The 24898-nt window shown below is 37.7% G+C and overlaps 1 long non-coding RNA gene across 1 annotated transcript in view; it reads right to left on the reverse strand.

The window, feature by feature from the left end:
* Positions 1-21663, reverse strand: part of LOC144582869 (uncharacterized) — a 41759-nt gene extending 20096 nt beyond the window's left edge. The window contains exon 1 of the long non-coding RNA XR_013536389.1: positions 19473-21663. This is a non-coding gene — a long non-coding RNA (uncharacterized LOC144582869). The remainder of the gene's footprint in view (positions 1-19472) is intronic.
* Positions 21664-24898: the final 3235 nt, after the last annotated feature.

Here is a 24898-nt window from a genome sequence, read left to right on the forward strand (position 1 = left end):
AATCTGGAGACAACAGTTGCTGGAGAGGATGTGGAGAAAAAGGAACACTTTTACACTGTTGGTGGGAGTGTAAATTAGTTCAACCATTGTGGAAGACGGTGTGGCGATTCCTCAAGGCCTTAGAAATAGAAATTCCATTTGACCCAGCAATCCCATTACTGGGTATATATCCAAAGGACTATAAATCGTTCTACTACAAGGACACATGCACACGAATGTTCATTGCAGCACTGTTTACAATAGCAAAGACCTGGAATCAACCCAAATGCCCATCGATAATAGACTGGATTGAAAAAATGTGGCACATATACACCATGGAATATTATGCAGAAATCAGAAATGATGAGTTCATGTCGTTAGTAGGGACATGGGTGAATCTGGAGAACATCATTCTCAGCAAACTGACACAAGAACAGAAAATGAAACACCGCATATTGTCACTCATAGGCGGGTGATGAAAAATGAGAACACATGGACACAGAGAGGGGAGTACTAAACACTGGGGTCTATTGGGGGAAAAGGGGAGGGCCAGTGGGAGGGGGAGGTGGGGAGGGATAGCCTGGGGAGAAATGCCAAATGTGGGTGAAGGGGAAAAAGGAAGCAAAACACACTGCCATGTGTGTACCTATGCAACTGTGTTGCATGCTCTGCACATGTACCCCAAAACCTAAAATGCAATAAAAAATAAAAATAAAAATAAATAAAGTTCATTTTTTTCTGAGAGTTGTTTATTGTTCAATTACTTGGAAGTCCTGAAGAATTTTAGATTGTGTTGGTTATGAAACTGGAGGTAGGGAGTGCTGGAGTCCGTTTGTTTAAGAGAGGTGAGGAAAAGACTTGCGGGCTGAAGTATTGCAAGAGTCACAGGGGGAAATGTTTAGTCTTTTAGGATCTTTCACAGTAGATAAGCCACAAGGCTAACCTGTACCTATTGCTATCAGTGTCTCTCTCTGGCCCTTTCTAAAGCAGTGCTTGAGGTATGAGGGCTTGGTTTTCTTTTGGCTTCTTTCTTGCTTTTAGTTGATGATCTTCTAAAGGCAAAGTGAGTAACACAAATAAACACTGCTAAATAAAGCTGTCCATAATTTATCTCTTGTCTGTCACCCTAGCAGGAAGTCATTCTTGTGATGGTTTCTTCCATGTTGGGACACAACCATCTGCTGTCTCCTTAAATGTCTCTGATATTTTCTTGTTCGTTTGTTTTGTTTTGTTTTTGTGCTCAACAAGCGCCTCCATTATGACATCCTCAGAGCCAGAGTGGGCAGTAGAAGCCAGCTAAGGATGTCTTCTTTTCTCATTGTCAACTCTTAAAAGTTGAAATTTCGAGTAAATATTTCTTGAAAAGTTTAATCTGTTTCTTTTCTTTCTTTTTTTAGTACAGATTTAGAAAATTACATAAACTTCAGAAATGTTGGTGTTCGTTGATTCCCAATCTTTAAAAGCTTGATATATGATTTTCTATTTTGTTTATAATGTTGAGTGGGGACTTGTAGACTTTTTCTTGAGCTCCTGCTGCAAAGAAAATAGAACATAATCTAGACGCTCCGTTCATCCAGTTAGTTATAGAACCATTATCCTTAGTTACATTGTATACCTTTTTAAAATTATGTAAATACTTTAAAAACTCTGATTTCTTTGAAATAGTATAATCAGATACAATTCTGTATTTATTATATACATAGTTAAATACTTTATCTTCTTCTCACAAACACACACACACAGAACTACTTATGTAAAGGTAAAAGAAATATTTTAATAATCTACTCAATAATAGAGTAAATGTTAAAGTAAATATCTAAATACAATTGCGAAAAAAAGCAAAACCAAAATGTGATTATACTAGTCATATTATACCTGTACACCACAATCAAATAAAATAGGTTAGTTTTTTTTCTTTTTTTTGAGACGGAGTTTCACTCTTGTTACCCAGGCTGGAGTGCAATGGCGCGATCTCGGCTCATCGCAACCTCCGCCTCCCAGGTTCAGGCAATTCTCCTGCCTCAGCCTCCCGAGTAGCTGGGATTACAGGCACGTGCCACCATGCCCAGCTAATTTTTTGTATTTTTAGTAGAGACGGGGTTTCACCACATGTTGACCAGGATGGTCTTGATCTCTTGACCTCGTGATCCACCCGCCTCGGCCTCCCAAAGTGCTGGGATTACAGGCTTGAGCCACGGTGCCCGGCCCAAAATAGGTTAGTTTTAAAGCAGGTACACACAGTACCAGCAACTCAGTTTTTCCAATGTTATTAATATTGGATTTCAGCAACATAGTTTAATATTACAAAGCTGCATACCTTGATTAGTAATTTATAAAGCAAAAAATGTTAGTTTTAACCTCTTGAACATACAGTTACAGAAACATGACTCATTTCTAGTTTCAATTCAATACTATAATTTATCCTTTGCCAAAGATTTCTCATTTGTTTCTCAGCAGTATAAGGTATTCATTTCAATTTAGAAGTTGTTGAGGACCTGATTATTTTTGTTCTTCTCTTTTGTAAAGCATAAAATATCACCTAAATATCCTAGGCAACATAGCAAAACCTCATCTCTACCAAAAAAAAATTAAAAATTAGCGAGGCATGGGCGCATGCTGCTAGTCCCAGCTACTCAGGAGGCTGAGATGGAAGAGTTGCTTGAGCCAGGAAGGTCAAGGCTGCAGTGAGCTGTGATCTCTGCTGCACTCCAGTCTGGGTGATAGGGTGATACCCTGTCTCTCAGAAAAATTATTTGAAAATTGCCTTGAAAATTTGAGTTGAAAATGTTGGTATTTTAACAGGTAAGAAGTATAAATGGCAGTATGTTGAAACATTTCAAAGAAACTCAGAAATATCACTTTCATATTTTAATACATGAATTCTAAATATAATCTTGTCATATAATTATTTGCACCTATATAAATAGCATAATAAATGATGTTAAGAATCTGGAATCAAATGAAAACAAAATAAAACCTTTGAATTGTATTGATTAGCAATAATTAATCAAAAAAGACAATAGACTCTTTAAAAGTATACCTTTATCTGTATCAAATAAAAAATATCACCCCCAAAAAATTGAAGATTTTTAAGGACATTAATTATAATGCATTCAAATAGTTCAATAGTTTAAGTTGACCAGATTTATTGCACAGTTTACACAATGGTTTAGAAATTGCCCAAGAATTAAATGCCAAAATATAAAGCCACAAAATTGGTAACATTAATTTTATGTCATATTTCTTTTTTTTTTATTTTTTATTGGATTTTAGGTGTTGGGGTAAATGGAGTAGAGACTAGGAAAAAAATCAAATAAATAAATCAAATAAATAAATAAATGGTTATTTAAAAAGATAAAAAAGTTTGACAAAAGTTTAGTTAGACTAACAAAAATTAGAAAAAGCTCAAATGAATAAAGAGGAAACAGTATGCCTGACACCACATGTATGTTTTCATTCAGCTGATAAAGACATACCAGAGACTGGGAAGAAAAAAAAGGTAAAATGCGCTTATATTTCCATATGGCTGTGAGGCTTCATAATTGTGGTGCAAGGCAAGAAGGAATCATATCTAACATGGATGGCTGCAGCAAAAAGAAAGAGATAACTCGTGCAGGAAAACTTCTCTTTATAAAACCATCATATCTTGTGAGAGTTATTCACTGTATTGGGAACAGCAGGGGAAAGACTTGCTCCCATGATTCTATTACCAGGCCCTTCCCACATGTGAAAATTAAAGATGAGATTTGGGTGGGGAGGCAGCCATATCATATCACAAAAATGCAAAAATAAGAGACTACTGTAAATAATTATAGGCTACCAAATTGGACAACTTAAAAGAATTGGATAAGTTCATAGAAACATACAACCTGAATAATGAAGAAAATCTGGACAGAGCAACAAGTAGGAAGAGTGAATCAATAATAAAAATCCTATGTCAAAGTAAAGTGTAGGACCTAATAGTTTCATGGTTAAATTCTATGAAACCTTTAAAGAAGAAAGAATGAAAATCCTTCTCAAACTTTTAAAAAAATTAAGAAGAAATGTTTCCATGCTGATTTTATGAGGTCTTTATTTCCCTGATACCAAAGCTTGACTAAGACATTAGAAGAAAAGAAAATTAGAGAGCAATTTTCCTGATAAATATATGTGTAAAATTTCTCAAGAAAATACTAGCAATCTGAATTTAGCAGCACATTAAAAGGGTCATATCATGATTAAATGGAATTTAATGCTGGAATGCAAAAATGGTTCGATGTATGCAAATCTATAAATGTAATGCACCACACTGACAGAACCAAATGGTCATCTAAACAAATGCAGAATAGCCATTTGAGAAAACTCAAAACACTTTTGGGATAAGAAACCCTCAACTATAAATCATATAAGGAATATACCTCATTAAAATAAAAGTTACATATGACAAAACCTCAGGACTGTTAACAATAATGCAGATATAAAAACAACCTAAACATCTTACCATATATAAAAAAATAAGAAATGAGGTATATACATATATGACAGAATATTATTCACCATTTAGAATAAGAAAATTTTGCAATATGGAACAACATGGATGAACCTTGAGGTCCTTAACAAATAATGTGAAATAACCCAGTCACAGAAGGACAAATACTACACAATTCCACTTAAATAAGTAAGTATCCAAAATAGCCAAATTCATAGAATCAGAGAGTGGGATGTTGGTTGCCCAGGGGTGGGTAGATGCAGAAATGAACTATAATCAAAGATCATAAATTTTCAGTTAGGTAAGATGAAGGAGTTCTAGAGATCTGCCCTACAACACGGTACCTGTAATCAACAGTACAGCATGGTAGACTTTAAAATTTGTTAAGAGGGTAGACCTCATAATAAGTGTTCTTGACACAATAAAATAAAATTAAAATTAAAGAAATCGTACCATGTTACCATGATTTGCAAATGGAGTCAGATATAAGAAAAAAAACTCTTGGGTAGTCACTTTTTTTTTATATACAAAAAATCTATTGGTATCATTCACCTGTGTTTCTAAAACCAAGACACATACATGTTATTTTATTGGAATCCTCAAAGGTATTTTATTTTCATTTTAATTTCCTGAATAGAATTTCATTAATATGCTCATAGTTTCAAGACTTCAATATATATGTCACTAATCATTTTCAAAGTACTATTGACTTATTTCTAAATTGCCAGCTGATCTAAGACAACATTAGATGCTACAATATTACTATGCATCTTAAACTTAAGCTTCTCCAAAATTAGATAAGTTGAAAATGTCAGCATCCCAGCAAGAAACAGAAGGCACATTGAAAAAGGGAATAGTTGAAGATAGTTAATGAAAGCATTCTATACTAGATATGAGAAGGTTTAAAAAATAGAGTTAGGAAGACTGATATAAGGAAAAAATGTGTTACCGTTAACTGAAGGGTAAATGTAGAATGAAGTCTTCCACATTATGCTAGAGCAGAAACTACAGTAGAGAGTAAAAAAGTAGTCATTATGGCATAAGATTTAGCCAGCAGCCACTAGTAAACCATGGCCTATCAAGGATGGGAACCGAGGTAGCATGTACTCTGCTTTCCTCTACTCTTATATCACATTGGCTTAGAAAGCCACATTCGGCACCTCAGTTGAAGCTGTGCATAGAAGTCAATCTTCTGAATGCCAATATCAAGGAGGTTTGAAGGTGCATCGATAGTGAAAATAAAGTAGGAATAATCAAAAAAATAGTACTAGTTACATGAATCACTCAAAAGGTATAGTATAATCTGTTTGAATATGCAATAGGTAAATAGAATATGATTGTTTAAAAAGGACATGTGAGAAAAATATTAGTAAATTCTAACACTAGTCTTAGCATACCTTAGAGTATAAACATAAATTTTGTAAAAATATAAGATACATTAAAATCTAAGTTGTATTTTAAAATATTCAAGAAGAAAAATGTCTAAACTTTAACTGTGAGTTATTTACAGTATTTTTACTGATTTTTATACTTCATCAAAATTAATTATTAACTATAAATTTTTTTTCTTTCTTTTTTTTTTAATTTTTTATTGGATTTTAGGTTTTCGGGTACATGAGCAGAGCATGCAAGACAGTTGCGTAGGAACACACATGGCAGTGTGCTTTTCTTTCCTTCTCCCTTTCACCCACATTTGGCATTTCTCCCCAGGCTATCCCTCCCCACCTCCCCCTCCCACTGGTCCTCCCCTTTTCCCCCCAATAGACCCCAGTGTTTAGTAATCCCCTTTCTGTGTCCATGTGTTCTCATTTTTCAACACCCGCCTATGAGTGAGAATATGCGGTGTTTCATTTTCTGTTCTTGTGTCAGTTTGCTGAAGATGACGTTCTCCAGATTCATCCATGTCCCTACAAACGACACAAACTCATCATTTCTGATTGCTGCATAATATTCCATGGTATATATGTGTCACATTTTTCCAATCCAGTCTATTATCAATGGGCATTTGGGTTGATTCCAGGTCTTTGCTATTGTAAACAGTGCTGCAATGAACATTCGTGTACATGTGTCCTTATAGTAGAACGATTTATAGTCTTTTGGATATATACCCAGCAATGGGATTGCTGGGTCAAATGGAATTTCTATTTCTAAGGCCTTGAGGAATCGCCACACCGTCTTCCACAATGGTTGAACTAATTTACACTCCCACCAACAGTGTAAAAGTGTTCCTTTTTCTCCACATCCTCTCCAGCATCTGTTGTCTCCAGATTTTTTAATGATCGCCATTCTAACTGGCGTGAGATGGTATCTCAATGTGGTTTTGATTTGCATCTCTCTGATGACCAGTGATGATGAGCATTTTTTCATATGATTGTTGGCCTCATATATGTCTTCTTTCGTAAAGTGTCGGTTCATATCCTTTGCTCACTTTTGAATGGGCTTGTTTGTTTTTTTCCTGTAAATCTGTTTGAGTTCTTGGTAAATTCTGGATATCAGCCCTTTGTCAGATGGGTAAACTGAAAAAATTCTTTCCCATTCTGATGGATACCGATTCACTCTAGTGACTGTTTCTTTTGCCGTGCAGAAGCTGTGGAGTTTCATTAGGTGCCATTTGTCTATTTTGGCTTTTGTTGCCAAAGCTTTTGGTGTTTTGTTCATGAAGTCCTTGCCTACTCCTATGTCCTGGATGGTTTTGCCTAGATTTCCTTCTAGGGTTTTTATCATGCCAGGTCTTATGTTTAAGTCTTTAATCCATCTGGAGTGAATTTTAGTGTAAGGTGTCAGGAAGGGGTCCAGTTTCTGCTTTCTGCACATGGCTAGCCAGTTTTCCCAACACCATTTGTTAAACAGGGAATCATTTCCCCATTGCTTGTTTTTGTCAGGTTTATCAAAGATTGTATAGTTGTAGATATGTTGTGTTGCCTCCAGTGCCTCTGTTTTGTTCCATTGGTCTATATCTCTGTTTTGGTACCAGTACCATGCTGTTTTGATTACTGTAGCCTTGTAGTATAGTTTGAACTCCGGTAGTGTGATGCCCCCCGCTGTGTTCTTTTTGCTTAGAATTGACTTGGCTATGCGGGCTCTCTTTTGGTTCCATATTAAGTTCATGGTGGTTTTTTCCAGTTCTGTGAAGAAAGTCAATGGTAGCTTGATGGGGATAGCATTGATTCTGTAAATTACTTTGGGCAGTATAGCCATTTTCACAATGTTAATTCTTCCTAACCATGAACATGGAATGTTTCTCCATCTGTTTGTGTCCTCTCTGATTTCGTTGAGCAGTGGTTTGTAGTTCTCCTTGAAGAGGTCCCTTACGTTCCTTGTGATTTGTATTCCAAGGTATTTTATTCTTTTTGTAGCAATTGTGAATGGCAGTTCGTTCTTGATTTGGCTTTCTTTAAGTCTGTTATTGGTGTAGACGAATGCTTGTGATTTTTGCACATTGATTTTATATCCTGAGACTTTGCTGAAGTTGTTTATCAGTTTCAGGAGTTTTTGGGCTGAGGTGATGGGGTCTTCTAGGTATACTATCATGTCGTCTGCAAATAGAGACAATTTGGCTTCCACCTTTCCTATTTGAATACCCTTTATTTCTTTTTCTTGCCTGATTGCTCTGGCTAGAACTTCCAGAACTATATTGAATAGGAGTGGTGAAAGAGGGCATCCTTGTCTAGTGCCAGATTTCAAAGGGAATGCTTCCAGTTTTTGCCCATTCAGTATGATATTGGCTGTTGGTTTGTCATAAATAGCTTTTATTACTTTGAGATACATTCCATCGATACCGAGTTTATTGAGGGTTTTTAGCATAAAGGGCTGCTGAATTTTGTCAAATGCCTTCTCTGCGTCTTTTGAGATAATCATGTGGTTTTGGATTTTGGTTCTGTTTATGTGGTGAATTACGTTTATAGACTTGCGTATGTTGAACCAGCCTTGCATCCCCGGGATGAATCCTACTTGATCATGGTGAATACGTTTTTTGATTTGCTGTTGCATTCGGCTTGCCAATATTTTATTGAAGATTTTTGCATCTATGTTCATCATGGATATTGGCCTGAAGTTTTCTTTTCTTGTTGGGTCTCTGCCGGGTTTTGGTATCAGAATGATGTTGGTCTCGTAAAATGATTTGGGAAGTATTCCATCTTTTTGGATTGTTTGAAATAGTTTTAGAAGGAATGGTACCAGCTCCTCTTTGTGTGTCTGGTAGAATTCGGCTGTGAACCCGTCTGGACCTGGGCTTTTTTTTGTGGTAGGCTCTTAATTGCTGCCTCGACTTCTGACCTTGTTATTGGTCTATTCATAGTTTCGGCTTCCTCCTGGTTTAGGCTTGGGAGGACACAGGAGTCCAGGAATTTATCCATTTCTCCCAGGTTTACTAGTTTATGTGCATAGAGTTGTTTGTAATTTTCTCTGATGATGGTTTGAATTTCTGTGGAATCTGTGGTGATTTCCCCTTTATCATTTTTTATTGCATCTATTTGGTTGTTCTCTCTTTTCCTTTTAATCAATCTGGCTAGTGGTCTGTCTATTTTGTTGATCTTTTCAAAAAACCAGCTCTGGGATTTATTGATTTTTTGAAGGGTTTTTCGTGTCTCAATCTCCTTCAGCTCAGCTCTGATCTTAGTAATTTCTTGTCTTCTGCTGGGTTTTGAGTTTTTTTGATCTGGTTCCTCTAGCTCTTTCAATTTTGACGATAGGGTGTCAATTGTGGATCTCTCCATTCTCCTCATATGGGCACTTATTGCTATATACTTTCCTCTAGAGACTGCTTTAAATGTGTCCCAGAGGTTCTGGCATGTTGTGTCTTCGTTCTTATTGGTTTCGAAGAACTTCTTTATTTCTGACTTCATTTCATTGTGTACCCAGTCAACATTCAAGAGCCAGTTGTTCAGTTTCCATGAAGCTGTGCGGTTCTTGGTTGGTTTCTGTATTCTGAGTTCTAACTTGATTGCACTATGGTCTGAGAGGCTGTTTGTTATGATTTCAGTTGTTTTGCATTTGTTGAGCAGTGCTTTACTTCCAATTATGTGGTCAATTTTAGAGTAGGTGTGATGTGGTGCTGAGAAGAATGTGTATTCTGTGGATTTGGGGTGGAGAGTTCTGTAAATGTCTATCAGGTTTGCTTGCTCCAGGTCTGAGTTCAAGCCCTGGATATCCTTGTTGATTTTCTGTCTGGTTGATCTGTCTAATATTGACAGTGGAGTGTTAAAGTCTCCCACTATTATTGTGTGGGAGTCTAAGTCTCTTTGTAAGTCATTAAGAACTTGCCTTATGTATCTGGGTGCTCCTGTATTGGGTCCATATATGTTTAGGATTGTTAGCTCTTCTTGTTGTATTGATCCTTTTACCATTATGTAATGGCCTTCTTTGTCTCTTTTGATCTTTGTTGCTTTAAAGTCTATTTTACCAGAGATGAGAATTGCAACTCCTGCTTTTTTTTGCTCTCCATTTGCTTGGTAAATCTTCCTCCATCCCTTTATTTTGAGCCTTTGTGTATCCTTGCATGTGAGATGGGTTTCCTGGATACAGCACACTGATGGGTTTTGGATTTTTATCCAATTTGCCAGTCTGTGTCTTTTGATTGGTGCATTTAGTCCATTTACATTTAGGGTTAATATTATTATGTGTGAATTTGATACTGCCATTTTGATGCTAAGTGGCTCTTTTGCCTGTTAGTTGTTGTAGATTCTTCATTATGTTGATGCTCTTTAACTTTTAGTGTGATTTTGGAATGGCTGGTACTGGTTGTTCCTTTCTATGTGTAGTGCCTCTTTTAGGAGCTCTTGTAAAGCAGGCCTGGTGGTGACAAAATCTCTGAGCGCTTGCTTGTTCACAAAGGATTTTATTTTTCCTTCACTTCTGAAGCTCAGTTTGGCTGGATATGAAATTCTGGGTTAAAAATTCTTTTCTTTAAGAATGTTGAATATTGGCCCCCACTCTCTTCTGGCTTGTAGTGTTTCTGCCGAGAGATCTGCTGTGAGTCTGATGGGCTTCCCTTTGTGGGTAACTCGACCTTTCTCTCTGGCTGCCCTTAGTATTTTCTCCTTTATTTCAACCTTGTTGAATCTGACGATTATGTGCCTTGGGGTTGCTCTTCTTGCAGAATATCTTTGTGGTGTTCTCTGTATTTCCTGCATTTGAGTCTTGGCCTGTCTTACCAGGTGGGGGAAGTTTTCCTGGATGATGTCCTGAAGAGTATTTTCCAGCTTGGATTCATTCTCTTCGTCCCCTTCTGGTACACCTATCAAACATAGGTTAGGTCTTTTCACATAGTCCCACATTTCTTGGAGACTTTGTTCATTCCTTTTTGTGCTTTTTTCTCTGATCTTGGTTTCTCATTTTATTTCATTGCATTGATCTTCGACTTCAGGTGTTCTTTCTTCTGCTTGGTCAATTCAGCTATTGAAACTTGTGCATCCTTCACGAAGTTCTCGTATTGTGTTTTTCAGCTTCTTTAATTCATTCATATTCCTCTCTAAGTTATCCATTCTTGTTATCATTTTCTCAAGTTCCTTAGTTTCTTTGCATTGATTTAATACATGTTCTTTTAGCTCACAAAAGTTTCTCATTATCCACCTTCTGAAGTCTAATTCCGTCATTTCATCACAGTCATTCTCCGTCCAGCTTTGTTCCCTTGCTGGTGAGGAGTTTTGGTCCTTTCTAGGAGGCGAGGTGTCTTGGTTTCGGGTGTTTTCCTCCTTTTTTCACTGGTTTCTTTCCATCTTTGTGGGTTTATCCTCTTGTCGTCTGCATAGTTGCTGACTTTTCAATTGGGTCTCTGAGTGGACACTCAGATTGTTGATGATGAAGTATTTCTGTTACTTTGTTTTCCTTCTACCAGCCTAGCCCCTTCACTGTATGACTGCTGAGGTCCACTCCAGGCCCTGCTTGTCTGGGGTGCACCTATAGCAGCTGTGGCACAGTGAGGGATGCTACCCATTTCTTTTTCTCCTATCTTTGTCCCAGGATGATGCCTGCCAAATGTCAGTCTTTTGGATATAGAGGGGTCAGGGAGCTGCTTGAGGAGACAGTCTGTACTTTATATGAGCTCAATTGCTGAGCTGTGAGCTCTGTTGTTCATTCAGGGCTGTTAGGCTGCTATGTTTGATTCTGCTGCAACAGAGCTCATTAAAAAATCCCTTTTTTTCTCAAATGCTCTGTGTTGGGGGGTTCTGGCTTTATTTTTTGATGTCCGTTGAGGTGTCCTGCCCAGCTAGGAGGCAGACTAGCCACTGTTCGCCTGCCAAGGCTCTGCCCTGCTGTTGTGTGGTTCGCCCTGTTCCTGCAGGCTCTGCTGTGGTCTCCGCCACGCCATGCAGCGGAGTCTCTTCGTCGTAGTGTGTTGCCTCAGCAACGGCAGGCTGCGTCAGCAGTGGGCATGTATCTCAGTAGGGAGGGGTTGCCTCAGCAATGGGAGGCTGCGTCAGCAGTGGGCGTGTATCTCAGTAGGGACGGGTTGGCTCAGCAACGGCTGGCTGCGTCAGCAGTGGGTGTGTATCTCAGTTGGGGCAGGTTGCCTCGGTAGTGGTGGACGCCCCTCCCCCACAGAGCGTCTCAGACCGTCTGCTCGGGATAGTTTGAAATCGCGGTTTTTTTCGTCCCACTGGTACCCCAAACACTCTGTCCCTGCAATCCCCTGGGATGGCCTACTGTCCAAGTCTCGTTCAGTCTCAAGTCCTGCCCTCTCAAGTCTCAGGTTGCCGGTTCAGCAGGGCACCCGGACAAGCGCGCCTTGTGGGGATTGCTGGGTAGGGCCGGCCGCCGCCACCCCGGCTGCTGGCTTCGCCAGGCAGACATACTGCCTGGTGTTCCGTGTTTTTTTATACTTGGGAGTTTCCCCGTTCTGTGGGCCACAAAGATCAGTCTGGAAATGCAGCTCTGACTCACCTCTTTGCGAATTCAACGAGAGCTCCAATCCTGGGTTGTTCTCACAGCGCCATCTTGAGTCCTCCCCCCTTTACTATAAATTTATTTAGCATATTAGTATCTAAGAAATGTGAGGTCCTAGACAAAATTTTTAGGTCTTCTTTCCTTAATTTCTAGAACTATACAGTGGATAAATACAAAATGAAATATTCTGAATACATTTAATTTAGCTAAAAAGGCTTATATTAAAAATAAAAAGTTGTCATACAATATTTAAACTACGATTAACATGGGAAGAGCCAAAACATCATATAAGTTTAATTGTCACAAACTATTTTAATTAAAAACTAAATACAAATAGTTTAAATTTCCAGGCCTTCAAATTAACGAAAAATAACTAAAAGTAATTATACCTCAGCGAGGGCATGGGGAGGGGCCAAAATGACCAATTAGAAGCAGCAGGGATCAGAGGCTGCCATTAAAAAGAACCATAATAGTGTGTGAATCCTGCACTGGCAACTGAGATATCCAGGTTCCCTCTTCAAACAGACTAAGCAATATTGTGACCCACAGAGAGGAAGGAAGAGGGGTCAAGTGCAGCAGCCCATCTGAGAGCAACATGGGGTATGGGAGCTTCCACTCCCCAGCCAAGAGAGGCAATGAGTGAGCCTGCTACCCAGCTGGGAAGCCATGCTTTTTTCACGGAACTGTACAACCCATGGATCAGAAGATTCCACTTGTAAACCCATGCCACCACTGCCGAGGGTCCCAACTTGCCAGCCATCCAGATTCTCAACAGCCTCTCCACTATAATCTGCTTAAGCTTTCCAAGTTCCGGGGAAGGGACGATCAGCACCACAGCTGCAGCTACCTGCTGTTTAAGTACTTCCAGCTCTTTGAGGGAGGGGCAGCAGCAAGCACTGGGACTGACAGCTGCCTAACATGCTAAGCTCCATGGGCAAGGGAAGGACAGCAGCCATCACTATAGCTCTGGGCAGGTCTTTTCTCCTGCTGGAGCCAGGGAGGCTGGACAGCTTAGTCCCAAGAGGTGTCCTCCATAGCCCAACATACCAGCTGTGGCAGACTACAGTCAGAGGACTTCAGGCCTGACCCTGACCCACCCCTCCTCACTGGGGACTGCCTCCCTGCAGGAACTCCAACAACTCCAGCCAGGAGTTCGGCGACAGAACTCTGATCTCCCTGGGCCTGAACCCCAAGGGAGAAGGGTGGCAGACTTAGCCTTTCCTACAGGTAGTTCTGAGGAATCCAGGCAGTCTAGACAAGTGGGTTTCCCTCCAGTGAAGCACACTCCTTCTCACAAAATGACAGTCAGAGTGCTTCATTAAATGACTCCTATTCTTCATGCCACTCAACTGGGTGAGACCCACAGGGGTTGTCAAACACCCTATGCAGGAGTGATGCCACTGGCCTCACGTTGGTACCCCTTGAAGTCAGAGATTCCAGAGGAAGAAGCAGGCACCCATCTTTGCTGTTCTCCAGCCTCCTTAAGTGATATCTCTAGGCATGAGAACTAACCAGATAAATAGGGCCTGAAGTGAACACTCATCAAACCACAGTAGCCCTACAGAAGAGGGACCTAACCACTGAAAGGAAAACAAAGAGAAAGCAACATCAGCAGCATCAACAACATCAAAAAGTCCTCACAAAAACCCATCCAAGAGTCGGCAGTCTCAAAGATTAAAACTAAACAAACTCATGAAGATGAGAAAGAATCAATGAAGAAACACTGAAAACCCAAAATACCAGAGTGCCTTTTCTCCTCTAAATGATTGCAGCACTTCTACAGCAAGGGCACAGAACTGGACAAAGGATGAGTTGGATGAACTCACAGAAGTAGGCTTCATAAGATGGGAAAAAACAAACTCTGCTGAGTTAAAGGAGCCTGTTCTAACCCAATGCAAAGAAGCTAAGAATTGTGAACCTTGACAAAAGGTTAGAGGAGTTTCTAATTAGAATAGCCAGTTTAGAGAGGGACATAAATGACCTGATGGAGCTGAAAAACACACCACAAGAACTTCACGAAACATACACGTGTCAATAGCCAAATAAAACAAGCAGATGACAAGATATCAGAGTTTGAAGACCATCTTGCTGAAATAAGGCATGCAGACAAGATTCGAGAGAAAAGAATAAAAAGGAATGAACAAGGACTTCAAGAAATATGGGACTATGGTAAAAAGATTAATCCTGTGATTGATTGGACTACATGAAGGAGACAGGGATAATGGAAACAAGCTGGAAAAGGCACTTCAGGATGTAATTCAGGAAAACTTCCCCATCCTAGCAAGACAGGCCAACATTCAAATTCAGGAAGTACCGAGAACACCACTAAGATATTCCACAAAAAAATCAACAAGACATATAATCATCAGATTCTCCGAAGTCGAAATGAAGGAAAAAATGTTAAGGACAGCCAGAGAGAAAGGCTAGATCACCTACAAAGGGAAGCCCATCAGACTAACATTGGACCTCTCAGCAGAAATCTTACAAGCCAGAAGACAGTGAGGGGGTTAACATTCAACATTCTTAAAGAAAAGAATCTTCAACCCAGAATTTCATATCAAGCCAAACTAAGCTTCATAAGCCAAGGAGAAATAAAATCTTTTCTAGTCAAGCAAATGCTGAGGGATTTCATCACCACAAGGCCAGCCTTGCAAGAGCTCTTAAAGGAAGCACTAAATATGGAAAGAAAAAAGCAGTACTAGCCACTGCAAAAACACACCAAAATATAAAGACCAATGACACTATCAAGTAACTGCATCAGTAAGTGTGCAAAATAACTAGAAGGCATCATGATGACAGAATCTAATTCACACATAATAATTCTAACCTTAAATGTAAATGGGCTAAATGTCCCAATTTAAAAATACAGATTAGAAAATTGGATAGAGTCAAGACCACAAAATTACATGGCAGTTGAACAAGCTGCTCCTGAATGACTTCTGAGTAAATAAAGAAATTAAGGAAGAAATAAAGAAGTTATTTGAAATGAATGAGAATAAAGAAACAATGTACCAGAATCTCTGGGACACAGCTAAAGCAGTGTTAAGAGGGAAATTTATAAGCACTAAAATACCCACATCAGAAAGATAGAATAATCTCCAATTGACACCCAAACATCACCAGTCAAAGAGCTAGAGAAGTAAGAGAAAACGAATCCAAAGCTAGCAGAAGACAAGAAGTCACTAAAATCAGAGCAGAATTGAAGGGACAGAGACATGAAAACTTTCAAAAAAAAATCAATGAATCTAGGAGCTGATTTTTTGAAAAAATAGCAAGATAGACTGTTAGAAGAATAAAGAAGAAAAGAAAGAAAAATCAAATAGACACAATAATAAATTATAAAGGGGATATCACAACTGACACCGCAGAAATACAAACTACCATCAGAGAATACTATGAATACCCCTAAACACATAAGCTAGAAAATCTAGAATTAATGGATAAATTCCTGAATGCATACAACCTTCCAAAACTGAAACAGGAAGTAGTCAAAATCCAAAAAAGACCAATACAAGCTCTGAAATTGAGGCAAGGCAGTAATTAATAGCCTACCAACCAAAAAAAAAAAAAAAAAAAAACCCAGGACCAGATGGACTCATAGCCAAGCACTACCAGAGGTACAAAGAGGAGCTACTACCATTTCTTCTGAAACTATTTCAAACAATTGAAAAGGAGGTACTCCTCCCCAACTCATTTTATAAAGCCAGCATTCTCCTGATACCAAAACTTGGAAGAAACACAATAAAAAAAAAAAAAAGAAAACTTCAGGCCAATATCCCTGATGAACATCAATGCGAAAATCCTCAAGGAAATACTAACAAACCAAATACAACAGCACCTCAAAACACTTTTCCACCACAATCAAGTTGGCTTCATCCCTGGGATGCAAGTTTGACTCAACATATGCAAATCAACAAATGTAATCCATTCCATAAACAAAACCGAAGGCAAAAACCACATGATTATCTCAATAGATGCAGAAGGAACCTTTGATAAAATTCAACATCACTTCATATTAAAAACTCTCAATAAACTATGTATTCATGGAACATATCTCAAAATAATAAGAGCTATTTATGACAAACCCACAACCATCATCAGATTGAAATGGCAAAAGCTGATAGCATCACCTTCGAATACCAGTGCAAGACAAGGATGCCCTCTCTCCCACTGCTATTAAACAAAGTACTGAAAGTTCTGACAAGGACAATCAGGCAAGAGAAAAAAATAAAGGGTATTTAAATGGGAAAAGAGGAACTCAAATTGTCTCTCTTTGCAGATGACATGATTCTGTATTTAGAATACCCCATCGTTTCAGCCCCAAAACTCCTTAAGCTGATGAGCAACTTCAGCAGTCTCAAGATACAAAATCAATGTGCAAAAATTACTAGCATCCCTTTACACTGGCTATAGACAAACACAGAGTCAACTCATGAATGAACCCCCATTCACAATTGCTACAAAGAGAATAAAATACCTAGGAATATAGCTACCAAAAGATGTTAAGGACATCTTCAAAAAGAACTACATACAGCTGTTCAAGGAAATAAGAGAGGGCATAAACAGAAGGTAAAACATTCCATCTTCATGGATAAGAAGAATCAATACTGTGAAAATGGCCACACTGCCCTAAGTGATTTATAGGTTTAATGTTATTCACATCAAACTACTATTGACATGATTGCAAACTATCCTACAAGGCTGCAGTAACCAAATCAGCATGGCACTGGTACAAAAACATAAATACAGACCAATGGAATAGAAAAGAGACTCAGAAATGACAAACCCGAAAAAAACAAGCAATGGGGAAAGGATTTCCTACTCAATAAATGATGCTGAGAAAACCAGTTAGCCATAGACAGAAAACTGAAACTGAATCCCTTCCTTACACATTATACAAAAATTACCTCAAGATAATTTTTGCAACAAAAACCAGAGTTAACAAATGAGATCTAATAAAGAGCTTCTGCACAGCAAAAGAAACTATCATCAGAGTGTATAGGCAACCTATAGAATGGGAGAATTTTTTTGTAATCTACCCATCCAACAAAGACCTAATGTCCAGAATCTACAAGAAAATTAAACAAATTTACCAGAAACAAACAACACCATCAAAAAGTGGGCAAAGGATATGAATATACGATTCTCAAAAGAAGACATTTGAATGGCCAAGAAATATATTAAGAAAAATAAAAGCTCAACATTACTGATCATTAGAGAAATGCCAATCAAAACCAAAATTAGATACAATTGCATGCCAGTTAGAATGTTGATTATTAAAAAGTCAAGAAACAATAGATGCTGGCAAGCCTGTGGAGACATAGGAACACTTTTACACTATTAGGGGGAATGTTAACCAGCTGAACATTGTGAAAGACAGTTTGGCAATTCCTCAAGGATCTAGAACCAGAAATACCATTTGACTCAGAAATCCCATTACTGGAAACATACCCAAAAGAATAAAAATCTTTCTACTATAAAGGCACATGCACAGGTATGTTTATTGCAGCACTATTCACAATAGCAAAGACATGGAACCAACTCAAATGTCCATCAATGACAGATTGGTTAAAGAAAGTGTGGTACTTATACACCATGGAATACTATGCAGCCATAAAAATGAATGAGATCATATCCTTTGCAGGAATATGGATGAAGCTGGAAGCCATCATCCTCTGCAAACTAACACAGGAAGAGAAAACCAAACAACATATGTTCTCCCTTATAATGGGAGTCAAACAATGAGAACACATGGACACAGGGAGGGTAACAACAGGAGGGGCCTGTTGGGGACAGGGCCAAGTGGAGGGAATTTATAAGACAGGTTAATAAGTGCAGCAAACCACTAAGGCATACATATACCTTTGTAACAAACCTGCACATTCTGCACCAGAACTTAAAGTAAAATTAAAATATATATATATAATAATTGTATCTCAGCATTAAGTATATTTTTAATATGTTGTGTATCTGTGTTATTCCTTTTAAAATGTATTCACTCAATTTAAAAAATAGTTTATGCATACTTATTCAAGATGAATTTTGTTGATTATAAAAATTATCTTTAACAATATGTAGCTTACATATATTTAATATTTATTAAAAATAAACCTTTGACACATGCACACATATTTTTCCTAGTCAAGGAAAAATAAGATGCTATTCAATAACCTACATAATGAGATTAAAATGAAATATGACTTATTTTGTAATTTTAGATAACCTATATGTTATCTTATTGTAATAGCTCAAAATAATTCAGAAGAACCAGTTTTCAATTACATATTGATATGTCTAGGTAGAACCAACTAATTATACTCATGAATGAAATAGATAATTGGTAATTTAATATATAGGAAAAAAATTTAAATCTGACTGATTTTTAAAATTAGGAAGAAAGAATAATAGGTTTTTAAAGCATGTACAGTGGGAAAAATGGCTAGGAAAATCTGCAGTTCCAGGTCTTAAGCTTATTGAATATCTCTGATCAAACTGGTGAAGTATAGGCAGGCTTAATGGAATAAGAATCATGGAAATAATAGTTGAAGCTATCAAGAAATATGCACATAATTTACATTGTACATACTTGGAATGTTCAAGAAATTTTGGCCAGTTAGAATATGGCCAGTTAGAATACCATACTTATGCATCCTATTTTAAATAAATAACTGAGTATTTGACTTAGAATTATAATTGAGAATTTTACACAGATACTGGATTTTCTAAGAGAGCTTTAGGTTGGTTATGTTTGAAGGATATAAGCACATACTGGGCCAAAAGGGAAGTTGCTGCCTTGAAGGGAAGGACCCAGTCCTGCAGGATTAATCACCTGCTGACTAAAGATTTCCTGGGCCCTGAATAACCAGCAGTGATACCTGGGAACTATGCTGTGCGGATTGGGCTCTGAGACATGCAGGCTTCACAGGTGACCCGGCACATTCTCACCTATGGTGGCTATGATGAAAGACTGCTTCTGTTTGAGAAAGCAGAGGGAAAACTAAGGTGACTTTGTCTTGTAGCTTAGATGTCAGCTCAGCCACAGTGGGTTAGGAGTAACAGGCAGGCTCTTGGGGTCCCTGAGTCTAAGCTTAGTCTCTTAGCATTTCTGTATCTGCCCGGGGCCAGAGGGGAGCCTATTGACCTGAAGGGTGAGTCCCGGGCCTGGCAGTATTCACCACAGCTGACAGAAGAAACCTTGGCTTTTCGGTGAACATTGCAGTGGTCTGACAGAACCTCCTTGTGGGCCACTGGTGGTAGTTCACACAGGGAGAGGCTCTTCTACCTGTGGAAAGGGGAGGGAAGAGCAGGAAGGACTTTGTATTATGGTTTGAGTGCCGGCTTAGCCACAGTAGAATATAACATTAGGCAAATTTCTAGGGTGTTTGGCTCTAGTCCCTGGCTCCCTGATAACATCTGCGGATCCGATCAGGGCCTACCACCCTGAAGTGAAAGACACAAAGTTGGCTGGCTTTGCCACCTGGTGATTGTAGAGCCCTAGGACCTTGAGTGAACATAGGTAGTGTATCAAGTAGTGGTTACAGTGGGCCATGGGCAAGACTTAGTGCTGTTCCGGCTTTAGGTCTTACCCTGTGCAGTCCCAGTGGTGGTAGCCACAGGGGTGCTTGCATCACAGAGCACCCCTCAGCAGAGAGAGAGAGAAAGAGACTCCATTTGTCTGGGAGAAAGTAAGGGAAAAGAATAAGAGTCTCTGGTAATCCAGAGAATTCTTCTGGATCTTATCAAAGACCACCAAGGCAGTACTTCTGTGAGTCTGTAAAAAACAGCATTATTGGGCTTGGGGCCCAAGTCTCTTAATACCTGGAAAGCTTTGCCATGAAGCATGGGTATGCACAAGCCAAGACTGCAATAAATACCTGACTCTTCAATGCCAATACACCCAAGACCAGCTGCAAGCATCAAGATTATCTAGGAAAACATGACTTCACCAAATGAACTAAATAGGCACCAGGGACCAATCCTTGAGAAACAGAGATGTGACCGATGTGACCCTTCAGATAGCAAATTCAAAACTGCTGTTTTGAGGAAACTCAATGAAATTCAATATAACACAGAGAAGGAATTCCAAGTTCTATAAGTTTAACAAAGAGATTGAAATAATTAAAATAGGCAGAAATTCTAGTGTTGAAAAACGCAATTGAAATTCTGAAGAACACATCAGTGTCACTTAATAGCAGAATAGATCAAGCAGGAGAAAGAATTAGTGACCTTCAAGAGACCATTTGAAAATACACAGAGCAGAAAAAGAAAAACAATAAACAATGAAGCATACCTGTAAGATCTAGAAAATAGCCATTTTTAAGTACTTGGAACTCTTCAGATTCTCCTTATGAAGTAAAAAGCATTGTTTTGTAAACTGCTTTTAAAATAAATAGCCTAGTTTCTTATCCTCTTTAACGTGGATTAAAGGCGAAGTTCTGCAAATGGGAGAGTGCTCACAGTAGATAGCTCGGATTGATTGAACACATTTGAGGAAAACTCCTGCATGAGATACCAGCATTCTTATGAATACTTCCTATGTATGTTCTTTATTTTGTCTTTTTTGTCAACCCTGTCCCCAAGCACTTCTTCTATGGAAAAAAAAAATAAACAAAAAATTGCACTTATGATCCACTCCCAAAAGGTGGTTGTTTGTTTCAAAAACCATTTCTGTTTTGTTTTGTTTTGGTCAGTTTATTGCATAAGTGACAAGTTTGGGTGCTTTTGGCACTTACTTATGAGGGGGAGGGAGATGAGAATTACCTGTCCTTCAGTAGGCTGTCAAAGTAATTTATGTGTAAATAAAAGGGGAAAATTGAATAGATGCCAAAGTCATTTATTCAGTCCTTAGTTTTCTTATGAGGCAAGACTGCGTCTGCTAGTTAGTGAGAAAGCAACCTCAGCTTTTGCTGCTCCCTTCCCTGCCTGCTAACAACTTGATGTGTGCAAACAGCCCTCAAGTATCTGTCCGATTGCCTATATAAAGTATTGATAAGGTATTCTTGTCAGTTTAGAATGGACTGGATAGAACATACTTTGTTGTCATTATTTTATTTTATTTTTCCTGTTACATACCCTATGTTAAGAAAATTTTATTGCCAGTAATAACCAAGATGCTAAATGAGTATTACAACTGGCTAATATCGTTTTTTACATATAAGGGTGTGTATATTTGGAATTGATATGAGAAATCCATTTGTAACCATTTGACTGAAACTGCATAACAAACACAGATACCTACAGACTCCATTTTCATTTTCTCCCTTTCGTTATGATAATGATCTTTGTAGCTTGGTTAAATAAACTTACCTTATCTTATCTATAATGAAATTACCTTATCTGTAATAAACTTGGTATATCTGTGGGAGAAAAGAAGAAAGTAGCCTCAAAAGAGCAAAGCTAAGAGTTATTGGATTTAAAATAGAAAACAATACAAAAGATCAGTGAAACAGAAAAGTTGTTTTTTCGAAAGATAAACAAAATTGACAAACCTTTAGCCAGACTAACAAAGGAAAAAAGAGAGAAGACCCAAATAAACAAAATCAGAGATGAAGAGGGACACATTACAACTGATACCACAGAAATTCAAAGATAATTAGTGGCTGCTGTGAGCAACTATGTGCCAATACGTTGGAAAATATAGAAGAAATGCATAAATTCCTAGACACTTACATGATTGAGCCATGAGGAAATCCAATAGCTAATCAGATAAATAACAAATAAAAACCATAATGAACAGTCTCCCAGTAAAGAAAAGCCCGAACCCAATGGCTTCACTGGTGAATTCTAACAGACATTTAAAGAAGAACCAGTACCACGTCTACTCAAACTATTTCAAAAAGTAAAGGAGGAGAGAACACTTCCAAACTCATTCTACCAGGCCATTCTTATTTTGATATCAAAACCAAAGACACATCAGAAAAAGAAAACTAGAGCCCAATATCTCTGATGAATATTGATGCAGAAATCCTTAAAAAATACTAACAAACTGAATTCAATAAGACATTAGAAAGGTCATTCATCATGGCCAAGTGAAATTTATTTTTGAGATGCAAGGATGATTTATTGGATACAAATCATTTAACATGATATATCATGAAGTACTAAAAGCACGTGATTATTTTAATTGATGCTAAAAAAGCATTTGAAAAATTCAACATCTCTTCAAGATAAAAACCCTCAAAAAACTGGGGATGCAGGGAACATACCCCAACATGATAAAAGCCATATACAACAGACTCACAAATAGTATCATACTGAATGTAGAAAAGCTGAACGCCTTTCCTCTAAGATCTGGAACACAGTAAGGATGCCCGGTTTCACCACTTTTATTCAGCATAGTACTGGAAGTCCTAGCTAGTGCAATCAGACAAGAGAAATAAATAAAGGTCATCTACATTGTAAAGTTAGAAGACAAAATTATTCTTGTTTGCAGATGACATGATCTTATATTTGGAAAAACCTAAAGACTCCACTAAAAAACTATTCAAATTGATAAATTCAGTAAAGTTGCAGGATAAAAGATCAACATACAAAAATCAGTAGCATTTCTGTATGGCAACAGTGAACAATCTGAAAAAATCAAGAAAGTAATTCCATTTATAACAATCACAAATAAAATTAAATACCTAGAAATTTACTTAATAAAAGAAATGAAAGATCTCTACAATGAAAACTATAAAACACTGGTACAGGAAATTGAAGATGACACATGCAAGAGTATTCCATTTCATGGACTGATGTAATCAATATTGTTAAACTTCCTATATGACCCAAAGCAATCCACAGATTCAATGCAATCCCTATCAGAATACCAATGACATTCTTCACAGAAATTGAAGAAATAATTCTAAAATTTATGTGGAGCCACAAAAGGCCTAGAATAGCCAAAGCTATTGTGAGCAAAAAGAACAAAACTGAAGGAACCACATTATCTTTCTTCAAATTATACTACAGAGTTATAATAACTGAAACAGCATGGTATGGCATAAAAACTGACATGTAGACCAATGGAACACAATAGAGAACCCAGAAACAAATCTGCACACCTACAGCAAACTCATTTTTGATAAAGGTACCAAGAGCATACAATGGAGAAAGAAAAGTCTCTCCAATAAATGGTGCTGGGAAAACTGGATATATATATGCAGAATAATGAAACTTGACCTCTATCTCTTACCATATGCAAAAATCAAATTAAAATGGATTAAAGACCTAAATCTATGGATTAAAATGGAATGGATTAAAGATCTCAAACTACGAAACTGCTATAAGAAAACATTCAATAAATTCTCTGGGACATTGGTCTGAGCAAATTTCTTGAGTACTACCCCACACACAAGAAAACAAAGCAAAAGTGGACAAAAGGGATCATATCAAGTTAAAAAGCTTCAACACAGCAAAGGAAATAACAAAATGAAGAGACAACCCACAGAATGGGAGGAAACATTTGCAAAGAAACTATCCACCTGTAAACGGATTCATAACCAGAATGTGTTAGGAACTCAAATAACTCTATAGGGAAAAAATATTCAATAAGCCAATTTAAAAATGTGTAAAAGATTTTAATAGAAATTTCTCAAAAGAAGACATACAAATAGCAAACAGGCATACCAGAAGGTTCTCAACATCATTGATCATCAAAGAAATGCAAATCAAAACTACAATATGTTAACTCACCCCAGTTAAAATGGCTTATATTCAAAAACAAACAATAATAAATGCTGACAAGTATGTGAAGAAAAGGGAACCCTTGTATGCTGTTGTTTGGAATGTAAATTAGTATAACCACTATGGAGAACAGTTTGGAGGTTCCTCAAAAAACTAAAATTAGAGCTACCATATGATCCATCATCCCACTGCTTGGTAAATGCCAAAAAGAAGGGAAATCAATATATCAGAGACATATTTGCACTATCATATTTGTTGCAATACTGTTCACAATAGCCAAGATTTGGAAGTAACCTACATGTCCACTAGCATATGAATGGATACAGAAAATGTATTTATGCACGATGGAGTACTATTCAGCTAGAAAGAAATAAGATTCTGTCATTTGCAATGACATGGATGGAACTGGAGGTCATTACATCAAGAGAAATAAGAGATACAGAAACAGAAACATTTCATGCTCTCGCTTATTTGTGGGATCTAAAAGTCAAAACAATTTAACATATGGAGATGGAGAGCAGAAGGACAGTTACTAGAAGCTGGGATGGGTGGCAGGGTATGAAGGGGATGCGGAGATGGTTAATGGGTACAAAGAATGGAAAGAATAAATATAACCTAGTGTTTGAGAGCAGAACAGGGTGACTGTAGTCAAAATAATTTAATTGTACACTTTAAGATAACTAAAAGAGTATAATTCGATTCTGTGTAAGACAAAGGATAAATGCTTGAAGGGATGGATTTCCTATTTTCCATGTTGGAGCTATTACGTACTTTGTGCCCTTATCACTGTATTCATGAAAGTGCAGATATCTTTTTTGATGTCAAATTTTTAATTTTGTGAGTACATAGTAGGTGTATATATTTATGGAATTAATAAAGATTAGGGAAAACTCAGTGACA

This window comes from Callithrix jacchus, chromosome 5 (assembly GCF_049354715.1).
Source record: "Callithrix jacchus isolate 240 chromosome 5, calJac240_pri, whole genome shotgun sequence".
Classification (NCBI taxonomy): Eukaryota; Metazoa; Chordata; class Mammalia; order Primates; family Cebidae; genus Callithrix; species Callithrix jacchus.